Source organism: Frankliniella occidentalis, unplaced genomic scaffold, assembly GCF_000697945.3.
Source record: "Frankliniella occidentalis isolate FOCC.00 unplaced genomic scaffold, Focc_3.1 Scaffold73, whole genome shotgun sequence".
NCBI classification, from domain to species: domain Eukaryota; kingdom Metazoa; phylum Arthropoda; class Insecta; order Thysanoptera; family Thripidae; genus Frankliniella; species Frankliniella occidentalis.
The window spans coordinates 619843-627610 of NW_026267203.1; the positions used below are offsets into that span (position 1 = coordinate 619843).

General features: G+C 53.4%; 1 protein-coding gene across 5 annotated transcripts in view; it reads left to right on the forward strand.

The window, feature by feature from the left end:
* Nucleotides 1–7768, forward strand: part of LOC113208628 (protein O-linked-mannose beta-1,2-N-acetylglucosaminyltransferase 1) — a 175963-nt gene that overhangs the window by 44805 nt on the left and 123390 nt on the right. For 3 of the 5 annotated variants that reach the window (XM_052268640.1, XM_052268636.1, XM_052268639.1), the window contains exon 1: nucleotides 4624–4920. The exons of the other annotated variants lie outside the window; for them this stretch is intronic. The gene's annotated coding sequence lies outside the window, so the exon portion shown is untranslated. Of the gene's footprint in view, nucleotides 1–4623; nucleotides 4921–7768 lie in introns of those variants that run through there. 5 annotated transcript variants of the gene reach the window in all.

Consider the following 7768-nt stretch of genomic DNA (forward strand, 5'->3'; position numbering starts at 1 on the left):
CCGCCCCCGCCCTGCCTCCACCCTGCCTCCGCCCCGCGCTCCAGTTGGCCGTTGAACGTGTTCAGCACTTTGCCGTGGGGCCTTCTTGGTGGGCGCGAGGCGAGCCGCACGGCCGCTCAGGAGGAGGCGCTTGGGGAAATCTGTGCAGGCGGCGGGGACAGTGCCTGCGGGGGGTGCGGGCTGGGCTGGGAGTGTATTCAAACACGCAGTGCCGTCTGGACATCGGGCCGGGGTGGGCCGCCGTCGTCGTGGAGGGGGCCTCCGTTTGGAGATACTTCGTCGAGAGACTTCCGTCGGGAGACTCTTTCTTGAGAGTCCCCTAGGCTATTTTTGTGGAGACACTGCTGTATCCGACAAGGTGACACGCTGAGTTGACACTCCTTGTTGACCCTTAGTGACCTGTGCTGACACTGGGTAACCTGTAGTGTCACTCAGTAACCTGTCATGACATTCAGTAACATGTGATGTGGTGACACTCACCCCAAACACGAGGTTCTTGCACCAGGTAAATGTCCTTGGAACAAGTCAATTTCCTAGCACAGGTCTAGGAAATGACTTGTTCCGAGGATATTTACTTGGTTCAATAAGAACCTTGCCTTTTGGGTATGAGGTGACATTAAATAGCCACGCTGCTGGAGACTTCTTGGAGGGACTCCGGACCGGACCACCCAGACCTCACCATCACCACCACCAACCACCGCCACCGTCGAGTGTCTTGTGGAGGGGCTGGTACACCTGGCCGGCCGCCGGGCCGAGGGGGTCGATTGGGGCGCCGGTCCCTTTATCCTCTCCTGGCCCCGCTGGCTGCAATGGCCTCCCCCGCCCGCCCCGCAGACAGACCACGTCGACACGGTTACCAACTTCGTACATATTTCACCGGCAAATCCTCGTTGGATAACACGGCCGCCGCCGGTGTCTGGCCCGGCCCCTCGCGCCTGTGCCTCCTTCCTCCCCAGCCTCCCTCTTCCCTGCTCCGCCCCCTCCCCCGCGGGAGGACCGTGCTGCAAATTACATGACAATTATGGCGATTAACGGGCGACAAACTTGATGAATTAATTCTCCATTTCCGCGCCGTGCGCGCCGCCCTGGCGGGCCCGTGGGCCGCCGAGGGTGGTGTAGCGGTGGTGTAACTGACCTGCCCTGCTTGCCTCGGCCCTTGCTGTGTCTCGGCGATACTGCAGCGGTCCAACAACAGCTGCATCGTCTTAAAACATTTGTAAAAAAATAATATTTGAACTTTCGTGAAGTGCAGACTAAGGAAGGATTTTAAGATCCCATTTTTCCGAAAAAATTGAAACTTAGTCTCGAAAATTTTAAACAAAATTGCAACTTTGAAAAACAAAACATTTATAGAAAAAGTTCAAATACATAAGGAATTTTTTTTTAACGTAGAATATTAAAATCCCTAATGTAGACATTATTTATTGGTCCATGACATACCGTTTACGACAGCAAACAGCGTACTGTTCCAACTTGTGGTTTTGTGTGCTTGACAGTGTGTGTTTGCTTGTTTGTTGCAGGTAAGACGCTGGCGACAAAGGAGGCTGTATGGTGTTGGTATGACTCATGGCGACAGGTCGACCGCCGCCGGGGCGGCCATATGGTGTCGACCTCATGGCTCACACGGCTGCAAGCGGGGGGGCGTTCCCGGCGCGCTATCTCCTGGCGATAAGCAGACGTCCGCGATAACGGGGGGCATTGTGTGTCCGGGGCCACGGCGGAGGCGCTGCTTTGCACGGCAGGCAGCAGGAAGCGGCAGGAAGCTTCGAATATAACACCCGGCCGAGAGAGAGGGAAGCGAGCGCAGCGGAACGTCCAGTTTCCTCCCTTTTTTATTTTCTCTCGTCCCGGCTTCTCTGCCTACGCCGCGCTGCAGCAGCAGCGGCGGCCGGCGGGGCTGCGCGCGCACTGGGGGGTCTTAGCGTGAAACAGGTTACAAAGTCGAGAGTTGAGCCGGACGTAAGTCTCTCTGGGCCCGCTGCTAGCGGGTGGTGCAGATCACCCCGCCGCCGCTTCGTCACTGAGGCGCATACGCCTTTAAAACGCTTTATACTTCGTTTACAGCTCTCGGCGACTCGGCACCAAGTATATTCGCTGTAGTAGTAGCGGAGTAGTTGCGCCTAAACCTGGCAGGGAGGGGAGGGGGAGGGAGTCGTTTGAGAGTTTACCACTTTCCCCGTGCCGAGTTGAACTACTGCGACGTGCCTCTTCTACACCCGCCTTTCCTCGGCTGATCTCTACCCGCTCCTCTCTTTCTCACACTGTTACCCTCCCCCCCCCCCCCTTCCCCTCCTCGCGCTCACCAGGACCTGGAAATGCCCCCCTGTATTAACGCCGCGGTCATCAGCCGCAGGTTTAATTAAGTGTTTAAACGCTCGCCGAGGTTCCGCTGCTAATATAGGGACCCCCGACCCGGGGGTGGGTAGGGGTGGAGGAGGGGAGAAAGGGGAATGCAGGTGAACGGCCCGGCCTTTGCCAGACGCCCTCTCACGGTGAAATCGTCGTTAGGTTCAAATACAAACAACATTGTGACTATTGAAACAACAATGCCTTTAGTTGGAACGTATCGAAAGCATTATTAGGTGAAATAAAACAACAAACTAAGCTTGCACTAACGTGGCAGTAGTCGGCAGCAGATGATACAGCTTTAATTTTAATTTTGAAATTAGTTTTTTACTCTTACTTCTGTTCTTTCTTCATCTGTATACCCAGAAAACACATATATCAAGGCGACCCTTGGAAATCGACGAAGAAATTAATCCAGTTAATCGCCATTGCCAAACACGAACAAGCGCGGTGCGTAGGCGGCAGAGTCATTTTCCACCCGTTGGAAGAGTGGCGGAACTAGAGCCAAGGCGCACAGGACCACACGAGACGTTAGAACCTTCAAACAAAAAACACAAATTAAATTCATGAATTTTATTCGTCAATGTACAGTTTTCATGCATATTCTACTTGACCATTTTAACCCCCATCCCGACAAGTTCTACACTTCTGGTGAATCCATCATTTATTTTTTATGAAAGTAATCCTTACAGTGGTAAAACATGTGTGCAATATGTGTGCTCCTCACCAGTTTAGTTCAGGAGATCACATCTTACCGCAACTTACTCATCGCAGAAAGCTTCTGGTTAATGCTAAGCCGAGAAATATTGCGCATAGGAGCGTCCTTTCTGTCGACTTGTTGGGCGCTTTCTGAACCAGTTGAAGTTGGCGAGGCACCGTCGAAAGGGCAATCGATGCTCACAACGATGATGAGAGTGCCATTCCCTATAGTGCTCACACGGGGAGAATACGACATTCTGTATTGTTCGTTTCACCTAGGATACAAACTTTCAACCTCGAGAACTCTGTGTGCGCCGTTATTATTGTGGTGGGGAGGGGCTTGGTAATTCAACCTTGCTAGAGAATTATTTTCTACACCCAGAAAAAAAATAATTCTTTAACCAAGGAAAGATCTTTTCAAAAAAATACAAGGAAATTTTAGACCTTGGTTGAGGGTGGTAATTGCCCATAATTTAAATTTTAAGGGCATACTATACTATGAAAATATGGTGTTTTTGTTCAAAAACCACCTTTTCAGGAACTTTGAGTGGGAAGTGTTCCATACAGGTCTTTTGCAATTTTATTCTGTTATTTCTGGTCCTGTGTACAATTTGTGGCCCTAAATAGTTACAACTGACCTCTTTTTAACTTGGCTTTTAGGAGTTTTAAATACTAATGGAGGTTCTTTTTTAATGGTCCAGAAACTTCCTTGCGTTCCAAATTTTAAGTGACGGAGTTATTTATCTTAGGTTTTATGTTCTGAAAGGTACTCTACAAGGTCTCTGAGGCCAAAATGCTGATTTCTTTCAGTTTCTACAAAAAATATTATAAAAGCTATATTTTTTTGTTAATTTTGAATTTTTTTTTAAAATGATCCAAACCAGATAATTTAGACAGACAAAATGTTACGATACTGGCTTGGAGGAGATGTCTATATTACGAAATATGACGAATTTCGTTTGTATTACGAATCTTTTCGTTCCTTGTAGACTAGGATGAATTTTTTTTTAATTACGACTTAGGGAACAGTACATTACGCATACACCACCAGGAGTTTGAGTTTAGTAACGTACTGATCCCGAAATATAATATGAAAGCATTTAATCCTTTTTTCTAGCGTTCTGGTACGTAATACTACCATTGAAATTTGCAAATTTCGGGGCGGGGAATTTTGCTCACCCTGGGCTTGATGTGTAGGGTTGCCAAGCCCATGGTAGGTAAAATCGCAAGTATTTTTTTTAAAGTGTGTATTATGATAGCCGTAGTCCGTATAGAGCGCCAGAAATAACTTTTGTGAACGCGGCCACGAGAACACTGGCCGTTGAAAGCAAAGCTGTTGCGGCGGTATGTCGTGCGTCGTGCTTTGCAAAAGGCATTCGAGGTCTTGAATGTGTCTCCGGCTGGTCTGCGCTGGCTCCCCCGCCGTCTCATCGGTATGCGCGCGTACCGCCGGTAGCAGCGGGGCAGTGTGTTGCTGGGTGGAGCGGCGGGAAGGGGTTGGGGTAGGAAAAGGAGTGGGGGGGGGGGGGCCGTGCCACCGCCGGGCGCGCCCGCTCGCCTGAGGCCCGAGTCAGTCTGACGCGCGCCGCCGACCAGAGAGCAAGGGGGAGGCGCTGAGCGCGTTGCCGCACAGCTTGTCGTCGCCATCCTCGCGTATCACGCATCGCGAGTGGGGCAATACCACGACGCGCCCGACTGTGTCACTGCGTGTGTGTGTGTGTGGTAGTGTGACTGTGCTTGTGGTGAGACGCCGTGCTGTGTAGCCTGTCCGCCAGCTGGTGGTGCCCGGCCGGTGCTGCCATTCCCCACCAGCACCACCACCACCACCACCACCCGGGAGGGTCTGGATTACACGTGCTCATCGGCGCAAACACGGTAGGGAGACGGGGCTGACGCCGACATTGATTCCACGTCGATTCGACGTTTCGATTCGGTGTGCGTGGCGTCGTCGCACTAACCACTGCGTCAGTCACTCGGGCCGCCACGTGAAATAGGACGCGACGCGCGGGGTCTTCTCGACACTATAATAGGATGCCAACCTTGCCTCAAGCAGCCCACGCCGCGGTGCAAGCGTATTCTACCGGTTGGGAAGAGAAGCGAAAAACAGGAAAGATATTTCCATTTCATCTTAACTTGAAGGACGTCGCATAAGGCGTGCGCGCGGCGGGCGCGCGCAAAGCCTGACAAGGTTGATACTATTATTATTTATTATTTATTCCGGCGAGGTAAAACTCGCCATCTCGGGGCGGCGGCCGTCACGTCAGCCGGGCGCCCCATCTGCATAACTTGGGGGGCGGCGGGAATGGGACCCGCCACCTCGTCATGTTCGCAGCGTGATTGGATTTGCGCGAATTTGTGTAGCGAATTGCCCCGGTGGCCGCCCCCGGGAGAGACAAAGACGGTCAACCCGCGCCGCCCCCGCCGCCCCCCAACCTGAGCCGGGCGCCATCTGCGCGGGCCACCGGCGGCACCAGCAGCCCCACCTGGGCCTTGGGCGGCAGGGCCACGCCGCCGCGAGGGGATTGGGGAGGCTGGCCTCTGCTCCATCTGCGCGTCGCAAACGTCGTGGAAGCAAACCAGGAAAAAAATACAGAAGAAAAGAAACGACGTTTTTTCGGAGAAATTGCACACATTCAAAGTGAAAATTAAAAATATTTTGCTTCAGCAGAGAAGGTGGAAACGTTTTTTCTTTGAGTTGCCGTTTTTTCGGGGCGCAGCTCAGCGGACTTGACTTTGCGCGGTGCAGACTGCACGCCGCCCCTCGCAGTGTTGTTCTATTCTGGGCGCGCCGCCCCCGCGCCGCCTCCAGCGGCGTGACGGGGGCGGCACGGGGGCGGCGCGCGCGGACCGCCTCCTCCTCGCGGCCATCAGCCGAGCAAAAGGCTTGACAATGATGTGTTAACAGGGGTGATTACGTTTTATTTTATTCATGCGCCGCTCCTCTCTCTTGCTCGCTCTCGCTTGCTCGCTCTCGCTGCAGCGCGGCGGCTGCGCAAAGTCTATTTCTCAGCCTCGGCGACGACCCCCGTGCCGTCGTGGAGGACGCGGGATGCCCGCAGCCGCGACGAGGGTTGGGGTGCGTGGGGGAATTACATCCCCCCCTTTTCTTCTTCTTCTTTGAAGAAATATTTGCCTGCGCGCTGCTCCTGCTTGCTGCGCCCGGTGCTTTTCGCTCTCATCACTTTAAAATGGGACGGGTAAATAGAGATTTTTGCGCCGACAATGCCGCGCGCTGTTTGAGGGTCCTCGAGACAAGGAGGATTATCCGGCGAGGACCCTTTGCGCGCGGACAGGGTGCCCGCCCCGCGCCCCGGCCGAGAGGCCCGCCCCCTTTGTGTCGTTTTTGCCTTTCGCAGAGAATCGGGGCATAGCCGTTCGATGCCATCGTTTGCGTTTCCCAGCAGTGTACCCCTCTCCTCTGGCCGGGTACGGGACGGCTTGCGGGCCGGGCCGGCGGTGACAGAAGCCTTGATTAAGTCCAGTTTGAACCTTGGTGGATTACGAGGTGGTGCTGCTGCTGCTGATGGTGGTGGCGGCGGCGCCCCACCACCACCAACCTACGGCCCACCCCGACTGCATCAAATCCGTGCTAATTGATAAGTCTGGGATGGGACTAGATGCTTATTAGCAGAGGACTGGCGCCCGTCAGGGGTCGGCGGGTGGGCCGGGGTGGGGCGGGCCGGGGCGCGCGGCCTGACGGCGGCCGTCTCAACTCGTTACCGAGGCGAGCAGGGCCTTGAGGGAGGACGGCAGGGACCAAGGTGTGACGTGTGACGACGGGGCGCTGCAGCAGCCACCACACCAGCGCTCCACTGTGCAAAAATGGTCGGTTAACGGGGAAAATTACTCTTTGATATTGCAAATCTTCACGCATTTCGTATCCACTTGGAATTGATCGAAAAGCACTAGCGTTTCAATAAAGAATTAAAATTAGCTTCTGTATCTCGTTCTGTACTGTAAGAAAGCCTTTTGTAGCACGTGGTTCATTTTTGTATTCATTAACACTCTTCGCTCTTAATACAGTGGTGTAGTACAAATTTCGTTTAAAATGCTTTTTGAAGTGTGTGTGTGTGTGCGCAAGTGTGTGTGTGTGAGAGATGTTTAGCCGGGTAATTGGGTGTGTGTTTTGTCCCCCTCTGTGCGCTGGGGCCAGACCTGTACGGTTTCACTGCCCCTTCCACGCCCCGCCACGCCCCCGCCACGCCCCCTAGAGAGTCGCCGTTCTCTTTTGCTTTCCGACCGTGTAAGCGTCTTTCCCACCTAAAAGGAAGGATTTCACCCTCACCTCCCGGTGCTGCCTGCCCGCTCATAGCATAGCAGTGCCACTTGGAAGAGCCTGCTGCTTGTAAGGACCGTAAGGACTGCGCAGTCCGCTCTCTCGAGCTCTCTTGCCAGACCAGGGCACATAAGAAAGGACTTCAGAGTCGTCATTGTTTTTAAGTTCATTAGATTTAAATTGTCTTTCGTTTTTCTTCCTAAGAGAGACTTAATTTCCCTGCATAAAAGACCAGCATTTTTCCGAAATTGTGCACTTTCTGTTTAACGATGTATCATGAATGATATCCTTGACTCTCTCTCTCTGGCGCACGCCTTTGGCGGGGATCGAACCTTGATCCCCTGGTGTTTGCGTATGACAGACTGACGAGTCGCACGATGTCCGGCTGGGAGCGGCTGAGTGTGTGAGTGGGTGGAGCGCTGGCACCCTGCCCGCCTGGCGCGCCTC